The sequence below is a fragment of the Phyllostomus hastatus genome, unplaced genomic scaffold (genome assembly GCF_019186645.2).
Source record: "Phyllostomus hastatus isolate PE091 unplaced genomic scaffold, TTU_PhHast_1.1 phas_contig_86, whole genome shotgun sequence".
NCBI lineage: Eukaryota > Metazoa > Chordata > Mammalia > Chiroptera > Phyllostomidae > Phyllostomus > Phyllostomus hastatus.
In genome coordinates, this window is record NW_025333977.1 from 26098944 (window position 1) to 26113665 (window position 14722).

Below are 14722 nucleotides of genomic sequence, written 5' to 3' on the forward strand. Positions count from 1 at the left end.
TTGGATTATACTTTTTATGTTAAGAATTGCATTAGATGCCTGTATTTCTGATAGTTCATTAATGTAAATTTTCAAGCCAGTGATCAACAACTGTTTGTAAATAATTGTAACTATTACACATTTAACAAGATGTGAGAATTGGTTTTGCCCTTGTATTTTTTCAAAAGAAGAAATACCAAAATAATACATAATTATGGTAACACTTCAGCTGCACATTCTTGAGCAATGTCCTCAGCTGTATTACATCCCTCATGGGTCTACTGTCAGGATGCCATCAGCTGACTGTGTAGGTAAGATCTGTAGCCCCATGTGAGTGCTCTACAAAGTGATCTACAAAACAGAAATAAAAATTGTCTTGATTAGGTGACCACAAATCCCATTCTTTTATTTAATCATAGAAATTAATTTATATATATGGTGGTGCCTCAGTACTTGTCATTAATTCTGAAGAGTGGGAGCAAGCAACACTACCAGGTTGGACAAGTTCTGAAGCCAGTGATTACCGAGGTATGTATATAAAAAATATATGTATGTTATTTATGTATATAAAATATATAGTATTATATATAATGATATATTATATACTAATAGTATATAGTATACTCTAATAGTATATATATATATACTATTAGAAATAATAATAACATTTCATTTGAGTATAAAAATGTATGAGTCTCATGAGTTTCAATCTATAATGTTCTTTATCTAAGGTAGCAAAATGTGATTTCAAGGGGAGATTATATAACATTTTGAAATCCTGTGTCTTTTCTAATCTGCCATGCAGTATCCTAGATTAAGATATAGAAAAATTAGTGGCACAAGGATTTTTTTTCCTTTAGTCACTATGGAACTTCTAAATGAGTGTTACAAGAAGTTGAATGTGATTGCTGTATGGATTTAATGCAGGTGTCTTCAGCTTGGTGGTTCCATAACATTGCCGAACTATTTACATATTTTTTACAGCTATCACTGAATGTGAAATGAAGACTTTTTCATTTAGAAAATTTTTATTACTGGACTAATGACAGCAAAATGGTAGCATGAGAATTTCTGTCACATGACTCTCCTGGAAATATCAATTCAAGCAACTGTCTGCATATCTACAGAAGAATCAAGGATTCCAGGAGGTTATACACCTGGATAAAGCACAGAAATAAGAAAAAATGCATGGGGGAGGTTAGAGAAGACAGATTCACACTACTCCTATGTGTCTTCCCTCATGCCTGAGCAGACCAGTGCTGAGAAACAACCTCCCTGTGGGAGCAGGATGGTGATATGAGCCAACTTTACCATGAACCCCAGAGCTGGCCATCTCAGCACCTCTCATACACCCCAGTACTGGCCTGCTCCTGTAAACCAGGTGGGCACTTGGAAATCTCTTGGCCAGGCCAGCTACTGCAGCCCCAGCTTCCTGACTTGCTCCAGCACTAGGTTGACCCCCACAAACCTAACCTCTAGGCTGGAGGTAGCTCCAGCTTTGCTCTAATTACCCAGTCAGCCACTGGGGCTCCAGCCTCCAGGATGGCTTCCCCAGAACCAGGCTCCTTGCTTGTCCCAGTACAGCACCAGCTTTGCGGACACAGGTGCCAGGCAAATTATTTGAATAGCCATTTCACAAAATAGTATATAAAATAGATAATAAGGTCATGGAAATGTGCTTAAAACCATTAGCCATTAAATAAGTGTATTAAAATCACACCTTATAAAATGGCTTTAACAAAAAAACAGAAGCAATAACAAGTCTTGTCAAGAATGTGGAGAAACTGGAACCCTCATATGGTGCTTATTGAAATGCAAAGTGTTGCAGTCATTTTGAAAAACAGCTTGAAAAGCTTAAAAATGTTAAATATATATTACCATAGGACCCAGCAACACCACTCTTAGATTTTTATTAAAAAAATAAGAATGTATGCCCATTCAGATACTTGCATACAAGTGTTCAAAAGAGCATTTTAAATAATGGGCACAAAGTGAATATTATACAAATGTCCATCAATGGTGAATGGGATAAACATAATATGGTATATCCAAACAGTGAAATATAATTTACCAATAAGAAGGATAGAGTGCTGATACATAATAGAACATGGATAAACTTCAAAATATCATGCTAAGTAAAGGAAACCTGACCCAAAATAACATATATGATTATATTACATGACCATATAAGAAATAAACAAATATATAGTGACAGAAATACCTTAGGGATTATCTGGCAATAGGAGCAGAAAGAGAGAGTAACTAGAAATTGGCATAATGTTTCTTTTTGGGGTAAAGAAAATGTTCTAAGTAGATGATACTTATGGTTGCACAATTCTTCAAATTTACCAAAAATCATTAAATTGTATACTCAAAATCAGTTAATTATATGACATGCAAATCATATCCCATGTGGTAGACTGAATAATGACCTGCAAAGATATCCTGATCCAAAACCCTGGGAACTGTAAATGTTACCATACATGGCTAGTAGGACTTTGCACATGTTATTAAGTTAATGCTTTTGAGATGGGGAGATTCTCTGGATTACTCACATGGCTCCTAAATGTCAGTGCAAGTGTCTTTACAAGAAGGAAAGCAGAGGGGATTTAAATAACAGAAGCAGAGAAAGCAATGTGACAATGAAGGCAGAGACAGGAGTAACACCCACAAGCTAAGGAATGCTAGAAGCCACCAGAAGCTCAAAAAGGCAAGAGACAGATTCACCTCTGGAGCTTCTAGAAGAAGTCAGCCCTGCTGGCTCCTTGGCTCTGTGGAACTGATAGAGGAATGGATACATAGATCAATAGAACAAAATAGCGAACCACAAAATAGATTCACAAAAATAGTATGCCCACTTGATGTCTGCAAAAGGTACAAAAGCATTTCAATTGAGGAAAGATAGTCTTTTCAATAAATGGCGCCTAAGCAGTTGGACACCCTCAGGCAAAAAGAAAATCACCCTCAACTTGATATTCACATCTTACACAAAAGAAATTTGCTTTTAAATATATAACACAAAACTATAAAAACTCTAAAGAAAAAGAAAAGAGAAATTATCTTTAAGACTTAAGACTAAGAAAACAGTTCTTGGTCATAGTATGTAAGGCATGATTCATAGATGATCAATTTTGATAGATTTTGATTCATAATGATAAATTATACCTCTTCAAAATTAGAAAAGTTTGTTCTGTAAAAGATCTTGTTAAAAGGATAAAAAGGTAACCTTTAAAAAGGGAGAAAATATTGGCAAAACACATACCTGATTAGGACCAGTATCTAAAATATGTAACAAACTCTCAAAACTCACACATACACAAAAACAGAGATCCATATAAACTGAACAAAAGGCACAAAGTGGTCTTTCACCAAAAGTAGTAAAGAAAGGGCAGATAAGCACATTAAAACATGTTCAACATCATTAGCCACTAGAGAAACTTAAATTAAAACCAGAACTAGTTATCACTGTATAGCTATCAGAAAGACCAAATTAAAGAATATTGACAAAACATACAGTGCTAGCAAGGACGGATATATACTCATACATAGTTGTGAGAATATAAAATGGTATTGCCACCCTGGAAAACAATTTTTCAGTTTCTTAAAAAAAGTTAACATGCAACCAGTAAATTTGCTTATGGGTATTCATCTCAGAGAAATGACTTGTTAAGTCCCCTCCCAACAAAAATAGCAAACAAATAAAACCTATATGGGATATTTATAGCACCTTTATTTTTAATAGCCCAAAACTGGTAACAACCCAGATTTCCTTCAATAGGTGAATGGTTTAAAAAAATGAACAAAACAAAATGACAATAACAAAAAACTATGATACATCCATACCATGAAATGCCAGTCAGCAAAAACAAGAAATGAACTATTGATACACACAAACACATAAATTAATATCAGACAATTATACTGTATGCAAAAAGCCAAAGTCAAAAGGTTACATATTGTATGAAATCATTTATACAATGATCTTGAAATGACAAAATTACAGAAATGGAAAGATGAGTGGTTGCCGGTAGTTAAAGAGAGGGTTGAGAGAGGGAATTCCCTGGAGGTAACTAATTGCTTTTCTCTTGTTGTTAAGATTCTCTCTTTATCTTTACTCTTTGGCATTTTAATTATGATGTGTTTTGGAATGGGTGTCTTTACATCCATCTTGTTTGGGACTCTCTGTTGTTTCTGGACTTACATGTCTATTTCCTTCACCAAATTAGGAAAGTTTCCTTTCAGAATTTTTTCACATAGATTTCAAATTTCTTGATCTTTCTCTTCACCTAATGGCACCCCTAGGATGTTAGTGTTGGGATACTTGAAGTTGTCCCAGAGGTCACTTATAATATCCTTGTTTTTTGGATTCTATTTTCTTCTTGTTCTGATTGGTTGTTTTTTGCTTCCTCATGTTTCAAATCATTGATGTGATGCTTGGCTTTACTAACTCTACTGTTGTTTCCCTGTAAATCATTCTGTATTTCAATCAGTGTATTGTTTCTGACTGGATCTTTTTATGCTACTGAGGTCCTCACTAAGAAAGTTCATTCCTAAGTATTTTGTTAGTTAGTTAGTTTGTTTTTTGTTGAGTTTATTGGGGAGACATTTGTTAAAAAAACAAATACCTGTACACAGGTTTCAAGTGTACAACTCAACAAAACATCATCTGCATGCTGCACCGTGTGTCCATTGCCTAAAGTCGTCTCTTTCCATCCCCAATTATTCCTTTTTGTCTACCTCCACCTTCCCCCACCCCTCTTTCTCTCTGGCTATCACCATATTACCATATTATCGTCTGTGTCTATGTGCTTTATATACCACCCTTCTTCATGTACAGTGTACACATGTTTGCCCAAATTTTTGAGGGAAAAATAAGGATATGTATTATACATGGTTAGTAACAGCAATACCTGGTGTCTGTTCTTGTGTTTTGTAATTATTTGTTACATAAAATTTCTTGTGCCATAATATGTTCAAAAATAAATGTTAAAATCACTTTATAATAGAAAAAAACAAGTATCTAAATATAAATAAATAACTAAATAAATAAATGCATTAAAAATTAAAATGAAAATTTTTTTCATGAAAGTCTGAGTCAGAAATGTGGATATGCATTATAAATGGCAAAATACAGTGCATACATATATTTGCTTTATCCTTTTAACCTTTTTTCACCCAGCCCCTAAAACCCCATCCCATCTGATAGCTGTCAGTCTATTACATGTATCTGTGCTTCTGTTTCTATTTTGTTCATTAGGTTCTACATATAAGTGAAATCATATGGTATTTGTCTTTCTTTGATTGGCTTATTTCATTTAGTATAATACTCTGTTGCTCCATCCATGGCATTACAAAAGCTAATATTTCCTTCTTTTTTTATGGCTGAGTAATATTTCATATGTAAATATGCCACAGTTTTTTATCCACTTACTCCTAAGCATTAATCCAAGATGATTAATGGATTTGTGTATCAAAATACCTGTATAAGGTTATTTAAAAAGATCATTTTTTGCAAACATACTAAACTTGTAACAAAGCAACATCCATTCATGTTAGAAAAATAATATAATATATTCAGAGAGTAAAATTGTATATATTTCTACAAAGATAATAAACAAGTCATAATAACATAAAAGAGCATGGATTAATCTTAAAATATGATATTGAGAGAAAGATCATTAAGAAAGACATACTATATCCTTTTTATATAAAAGTTAAAACCAGGCAAAACTAAAAGCTGACAAAAAAGCCAAGTTAATAGTTACCTTTGATGTTTAGGTAGAGATTTGGAGTGGAACAAAGGAGACATGGATTTTCAGTGATGGATCTCCCCGCTGTGTGCTCAGTGTCGGTTTCTTGGTGCTACGTGCTGTGTGTGCAATCATTTACACATGTATATATATTACACTCTGAAAATTAGGCAAAGTAAAAGTAAAAAAATTGACCATTTTATAGGCTTTATTTTCTGGTTATAGTCAAATATAATTAAATATAATGTTTGAATCACTGACAATTAAGAAGTATTTCATCACATTATTTAGATCAAAATAAAAATTAAAAAGATTATAACTCTTTTGAAAGCAATACAAAAGTGGCAAACATTATAACATAATATTGGGTCACAGCAAAATCAGTACTTGTAGGAAAATGTGTCATGTAAATTCTCTCATTAGTAAGTACAATGACTAAAGTAAAAGAATTATTCTACTTAAGAATTTTAAAAAATAAACCAAAGGAAAATATAATAACCATATAAATAAAATGAATAAAGCAGGAGAGAACAAACTATACAACATTTAAGTCAACACTTTTTATTTTCTTTTAAAAAGATAAAGAAAATAGATAAATGTCACATGACCTCAGGGGGGAAAATAGGGGAAAGAAATAAAGATTAGGCAGGCAATTTTAAACTACATTGGAAATACTATGCTTTACTCTTCTGAAACAAATTTTAAAACCTAGAGAAAAAATGAATGGTTTTATAGCTAAATTTAAATTACTAAAATAAACCCAAGAAGATGTAAAAAAAATTTGCAAAGACCTTAAATAATGGGAAGCTACTTAAAGAAAAACCTTTAAAAAACCATAGGCAGCTGGCAGTTCAGAATTGAATTCTATCTCAAATGAGATGGATTTGTAAACCTTCAAATAATTTTAAGCTATATTTAACAATAGAGTAAATGGAAATCACCTGACTAATTTTATAAAGCCAGAAATGAAATCATCAAAAATTTATTATCATACATACATATATACAAATGCAAATTATAAGTATGATTTTTGCAAATGGAAATCCCCAAAACCTTTAACACAGAATAATAGGGTTATATTATAATATGAGTTAATCATAATTAATATTAAAGATAATATTTTTCTTTTCTGTTAGTTATAACCTCTAGGAAAGGATGTTGGAATAGAACATATCTTACTCAGAAGAGTGAATAAACTAATAATTTTAATACATTACAGAGAAAAATATAATCTATAAAAAAACTATAAATATCTTATGGAAGAATATAAAATAATATTTAAATATGGAAAGCAAATTGTTTTATTTTCTTAGGTGAGAATAATATATAATAAAGATATCAATTTTCTCAAAGGTAATATATAAATTTAATATAATTTCATATCTTGCAGTTCACTTACATGCTACTAAATTTTATCTAAAACAATAAAGTAGGAACAGAACAATGAGGGTAAATAGTATATCTTATTAAATATTTAGGAATGAGAAAAGTAAAAGGAAAAATGTATGTACACATATATAACTAAGTCATATATTTCAGGTCTTTTCAGATTTTTTTAACTGATTTTCAATTAAATCTTTATGTCATAAGAATTTACCAAGAACCAATAAAAGGATTTTTTTTTTTTAACCAGGGGAAACACATCTGTGGGGACAGTCTACACTGCAGTAGATTTAAGTCCAAACAACTTCCTCTGAAGAGCAATATTGTGTCTCTATTTCTTCTTGCTTTTGTGTCTACTTTGTTGCGCTGTTATTGGACTGCCACCCAGACTCTCATTCACTTGTTTGCTGTTGCCCTGAACTTCTTTGGTGTTCCCAACACCAAACAACGAGAAATATATTAATCTGAATTAGTTTGTATTTCTATGGCAGTGTCAGGATCATCTCTGCTAAATGTACTGTTCTTCTATCCTCAAACATCCCTTTTGGATGCTTGGTAATATATACTCCTCTATGTCTTTCAAGTATTTGCATATTGTGTTATTGTAAATGTTGCTACTAGTAATATTTTCAAAATATGGGATAATCTTATAATTTATGTGTACATTTTATATATATGCATACATTATATATAATAATATACATAGAGATTAAATAAGGCTTTTAAATAAAGCTTGAAAAAGAAGTAATATATTCCTTTTTCCTTCCGTTCTAGCTGACTGCATCATTTTGACTGAAATTATGAGCTAAAACAACTGCCTTGATTGTGCATAGACATGACCTTAATATGAATTATAAGGAGTATTAACCTGACTAAAAAAAGTTGATTCATTTTCTAGAAAAAAAATGTTTACTTTTATGGCCACTGACAGTTAAGTTTGCTTTTTTTTTGGTTAAAGTCACACAGGAGCTCATGAGTTCTGGCCTGCCATTCCAATGACCATAAAAAGAGTTTCTGTTTAGTTTTTCTTTAATTATGAACACAATTTTTAAAACAATTTAAAAAATCTTTGTATTTAAATGTTTAAGATAAAGCCAATTTGGGTCTTGTATTTGTTGTGATATTTACACTAACAATTTTAGAAATGAAAGTTTCCACTGATATGGAAAAAAAATCTAACTTAACATGAGTATGTTTACTTCTTAACATAGGTTCATAAATTCCTGAATTGTTACTTAATATTGGTATGTTCTTAACATTTTTATTTTCTTGGTTTCTAAGAAATCAGATAGTTTTAGGTGATATCTAAGGCTATTCTCTTTCTACGTGGTAATTTGTTAACTTTTTATTACTTCTAATTATTTTCAGTATCTGAGACCATGGTTTACTATCTTAATGGCCATACCTGAGCACTAAAATATGCACCACTAAATACTTTATTAATGCTATAACTTCAGACGCATTTTCTTTTGACAAAATTGGACAAATCATTATCAAAGTTAGATTTTTTAAATTTAGTAATAGACTTAAAACTTACCTTTTTTCCTCTAGGCAGTTATTGACCTTTCTTGCAAGAGATTATTAGCTAAAGGTCATTGCCTTTTTATTTTGTTACCTTAAAGCTAAAGAATTTATTATCTCATCTTTACGACTATGGCAGATCATTCTCTTCCTGGACTGTGTAGTACATAAATAATGCAAGATTTAAAGTCTTAGAATTCCTTTATCAGCATCCTTTTCTGGCTTGAGGTAAGAGTCTACTTTTATGCTGAATCCACTAAAGCTTGGGGAACTGCTTATGTATGAGAGACCGATCTTAGGGGAGACCTGCCACCAGCTGGATTCATCCCCATAAAATTCACCACCAAAGAAATTAATGAAAATGCAATTTCAATTTTTAAGATTATAATTTGGATGACACTGCCCTGTTTCATTTCATTACAGGGTTTCTAGCATTACTACTGGAATAAGAAAGAAAGACATTGCAAAATGGAAATGGAAATAGTAAGAATGGAAAAAGAAATTGCATAAATGTGATGCCAGTAGGAATATTTTGTAACTGGAAACAGAATGGTGATATTTATTTTCCTTAGTAAAGTTTAAATAAAATAAAAGACAGGAAAGTCCTCCTGACTGGTGTAGCTCAGTGGATTGAGTGTGGGCTGTGAACCAAAGTGTCACAGGTTCAATTCCCAGTCAGGCCACATACCTGGGTTGCAGGCCACGGCCCCCAGCAACTGCACATTGATGTTTCTCTCTCTCTCTTTTTTTTTTCCCTTTCCCTTCCTTCTCTAAAAAATAAATAAAATAAAATCTTTAAAAAAATCTGACTTAAAAAAAAAGACAGGAAAGTCCTGACTGACAGAAATGTAACACATTTCTCAAATATTGTAAGTTCTATTGCCACCCAGCCAGAAGAGGAGAAATAAAAGTCAGTATTACACTTTTCCAAATCTCATGTACTGGAATACTGCCAATAATTATGCAGAAATTTTGACAAGCTTCAAGATGCTTATCAACAGAGGGTTCGAAAGATCAGCAGTTCTCCTTCCAGAAATGTAGAGGCCTGGTTAAATTTATTTGCATATTCTAAAAATCACTTTTACTTTTAAAGCACCATTAACAACTGGCTCATGCATTTGATTCCCAAGTCTTCCAAATTGTTACAGATATTAAAAAGTCATAATGCAGAAAAAAACAAAAATCTTCATTTGACTTGGATTATATTCTTCATTAAATGTTCAATGTCAAAAAATAATTCCATTACCTGATGTTGAATAATAGTAGAAAGAACAAAATTTTACTGTGAAATAGTGTAAACTAAATCTCCATATATACAGTATAATGCCAATAGATATACACATTTTTAATAAAATATTTTAAGAAACATTTTTTGTCTTGCTTCTCTTTGTGTCTCACTATAGATTCAATTAATAAAGCAATACAGAGAACTCTGACATATATATTCAAAAATCTTCAACAAATGTTAAAAACAAAATGAAAAAGACTGGTGAACTGTGATTGAAACAAGAAAAATCAGCCAAGAAAATAGAGAGTATTATGTAATATTTTTACCATTTGGTCATTTTCTGAGTTTTGGAGTGGAGGGAAGGAGTCACAGAAGTTTGAATTGAAGTCAGGAATATAGCTCAGGTCTTTTGTCTAGTTTAACTAATTTAACATTCTCATTTAAAAAATAAAGAAAATAAAATCAGTATAATTTACATTTGCACACCTATTTGTGCCTGCAATAAAATTTTTAAGGTCTTCATATTTTATTATATAAATATATAGAAGTATGAGATGGACATGCTAATAATTATTGAATCATTAAATTAACTCATAATTTATTAACTATTTTAATATTTAATAATTATTAATATTTTAAGTGTCAGATGGACATGGTATTTTGAATAATTTGACACAAGAAAATTAAATTGATATGGGAACAAAAATGCTGCAAAGTCTGGCAATAATTACTTTATTGACAGTATTTTAATATAACATAATACTGTATAGCAAATAATTATTTAGCACTTTGTATAGGAAGGTGAAGCTTGGCCAATACATAAAGCTGGAGTTGGATGAAAGAAACTGTCCAATGATGACAAACCCCAAAACTGTGATACAAGTTAGGATTAAAATGGAGATAAGTAAAGATACAAATAATGTCCCAACAAGATTTCTGAGCAAGACATAATTTCATAGACATGGGCAAGGATTTATTAAATATAAAAATGTTTAAGCAGTTTCGTGAATATGGACCAGCTGTGTAGTTTTAATATGTGTGTGAAAGAGTAGCATGCTATAGGGAAATACACTATGGGACAAAAAGATGGACTCAAATACAAGATTTATGGTTTGTCAGATACATAAATGTACATTTGTGTTGATTTGAACATGGAAATATTATCCTAGTATGATAATAACTTCACCTGGCTCATTAAAACTTGTTGTGTCAATCTTTGTTTTACACATTACTGAAAAAATAGGACATAACTTTTCTGCTCTAAAGGAAATACAAACTGAGAGTTATTTAAAAAAAAAGGAGAAACATGATCTCTCATGTGAATATGCTCAAGCATTTTGAAGAAACAGATCATTGATTTGGTGCAAAAGCTTTTCCAGCCTATCATGTAAATAGTAGTTAACAACTCTGTAAATTTCAGGTCAGTGGTCCAATAGACCAAAAGGTCTTAGAGCTGTTGTAGTGTATCCTTCAAATGCACATTTAGGGAATTTAAAAATTGCAGATTATTGACTTGGTTATTGATGCAGAGCAGCCATTACAGTTTATCAGGTAATTAAATATCCTATCATAGGAAGTCCATTTATAAGATGCAATCATAATTTATGAATGGAATTAGATGTAATACTACTTTCAAAACCATTTGGCAAATTTTGAATTCTATTTTTGGCACCTGTTCTCTTTTTCCCCATACTACATATTTCTTCCACATATGAGGTCCCTGTGTAAGTATGAAAATTTAACTGACAAAGACCAATTAACAGGAAAAAAATATATGAATCTATTTCATATAAGTTTTACAAGATACGGAAGACTTACTAAGGAAATGCACACCCTAAAAAACAATTAGACGTGTGTTTTTGTGCAGGATTTGGTAAAGAGTGGGCAATTGTGTGAAAATATGGTAGGTTAAGGAGTATGAGGTAGGCGCAGGAAACCAGGGAGGAAACTTAGTAGGGCCTGTTTGAATCCTTCTTGGTGCCCTTTCATCTCAAGATTGTTCTTTCCTCTGGGTATTGAGAAAGCACCTCTCTCCTGAGGGTGTTATGACCTGTTTCAAGGAAGAAGGGCAAGATGGGATGGAAGTCAGAGTGACTTGCCTGCTTCTGCCATTTTCTCAAACTCCTTATTACACTTAAATTCAATATGCCAAGGTGTCATATTGAATTAGGGGTAGTGGGTTCTGAAACCCATAACCTGTATAAATATGCTTGACTCTAACAACTTTATACACTTTTGCAAATTTTTGTGAAATTTTCAATAACTACATAAATGAATATTGTCAAACTTTTTCATTGCATTGTGACTTTGTCAGTTATAATGCAGATAATGACTTTAGATGCATCCTTCTAATAAGGAATAGTTTACTTTGATGAGGAGTATTGTACTGATTTTACCATCCTTTCCAAATCTTGGGTCCACTGGTGCATCAATAAAAAGCAAATTTCGATTTTCTTTTTCAAGGTAAAGAAAAAAAAGAATAGTTTACAATATTTCCCTTCTTCATATTTCTCTTCACAAGATATTTGTTTTATGGCTAATAAAGGATTTGAAGCTTGGCCCTTCTGCATTGGTTGAGAGTTATGCTTTCCTGTTACGGCACACATAACTCTTGTTTAAATCTTTCTAGATGGACTTACATATTTTTTAGTAATAGCTGTGATTTTATCTGTTAAAATTTGTATAATATATTCACTTGGACCAAAATCTATCATCTAACTAAAAAATACATTATTTACCAAAAAAGCAACCTATACTCATGAAAGTGTAATTAAGGCATGAGGTTCTAAAAAAATGTCATTTTAGGATAATATTTGTCCTGTTAACTTTCTTTTTTTAATCCTCACTTAACTTTCAGACTATTTGTAAAAGCTCTGAATCAGATCATGTTTAGTATATTTGATTTTCAAACAATTACAATGTAGAAAAACTATTTCAGTCAAAATATTTGGTTTATATGTGATGCCCGATAATGTTTCATATTACACAAAAGGCAATTGGCATTTCCAAAGAATAGAAAATTTCAAATATATTTAATAAACATTCCTGAGCTTTAAAAATCAATAGTCAAAATTTCCACATTTTATTTAGAGCAATACTTCATGGAAATAACCCATTTTCATTTCCTTTTTTTTTCAAACTTGAACTATAAAATATTTCTTTGAAAGGAAGATATGTGAATGTTTTCTTGCCTTTGTGACTTTCAGAAAGAACTCCAAACCTCCCAGAGGTCACAGTTACCTGAATTCATTCGATACCTGCTTTCCAACTTGCCTTTTCTTCTTACAGGCCCCAGAAAACCTGTGCGGAACTAGCAGGTCCCTGAAGCTCCCCGCTCTCTCACAGCAGTGTTCATCTGCTTAAAATAGTCTTTATTCCATATTTCAGGTGAAAAACAGTTCTCAGATGTGCTAAACACTAATAATTCAAAACAAATGAAACACAGAACCACTCTCAAAGGGCTTCACTACTCTTTAAGGGCTGTGTTCTGTCCTTTTTTGAAATAGTTCTTCACATTTCAAAATAAACTGAAGTGTACCTTCTTCTGAATCCTGTAACTCCTATCCCATACCTCCATGGTAACTGTAAACTCTGTTATTCTGTTATGTAGTAATCTACTTATGTCTTCCTTGTTTTGTGAGTTTCTGAATGAGAAAGACTATTGTTTTCTCTTCTGTATCTAATCTGGCTACTTCTACTTACTTTAATAAATTTTGGTGAGTTATAAATGAATGCTAAACTTAAAGCTTAAGCAAGTCCTAATATATATATACACATATCAAAGGTCTGTGTAAATCGTTGCTTTATTTTTTCCTATATTTCCATTTATTGAAAGTTGACTGTTAAAAACTCCTCAATGTCCCCTTTTGTTTGTTGATGTTTGCATTATGTATTTTAGACTATGGTACTAGTTTCATGCATATTTTGAATAGTTAAATATTCTTGTTGGATCAGTAATTTTATAATTATATATTTTTTCTTTATCTCTAGTAATACTTTCTCTTTAAAGTTTACCTGATATCACTACAGCTAAACCACTTATGTTTCAGTAAGTGTTGGCTGCTGTTATATCTGCCTGTTGTATCAACCTTCATGTTTTCTTAAATTTAAGAATATTCTTTTTTAAGCAGGGTATGTGAGGTTTTGTTTTTGTATTCAGCTACACAACCTTTGTCTTTCAAATGAAATATTTAAACTATTTCCATTTAATATAATTAATGGTATAATTGGGTTTAACTCTACAGACTTGCTACTGATAGTCTGTTTTTCCTAAATATTCATCCTTACTTTTTGATCTCTTTTACTTTGTTTTGGATTAATTATTATTAAGATTATATGTGCTTTTTATATTTTTTCCTTCTTAGTGAAATCATATTTTACCTTTACTATAATGAAAAAACTAAATATTATAAACATAATAAAACTAATTAAAAACTAATAAAGTTGTATGTTTAGCATTTTCCATACAATAAAAAGACCTTTGAATACTTTATATTCGGTTGCAACCACCAACTTAATGTTAATGCTGACATGTTTTATATTTATATATTTTTAAAGATTTTATTTATTTTTAGAGAGAGGGGAAGGAAGTGAGAAAGAGAGGGAGAAAAACATCATTGTGTGGTTGCCTCTCACAGGTCCCCTACTGGGTACATGGCCTGAAACCCAGGCATATACCCTACCTGGGAAATGAACTAGGGACCCTTTGGTTTGCAGGCTAGCACTCACTGAACCACATTAGCCAGGGCTGACATGTTTTGCATACTCATTGTAGGGTAAACAGAGTCAGTCAGGCTCATTCACCCAGATGTCTGGGCAATTAAGACAAGCAGCGTTCTCATAGCCTTGAGTGGGCCCACCT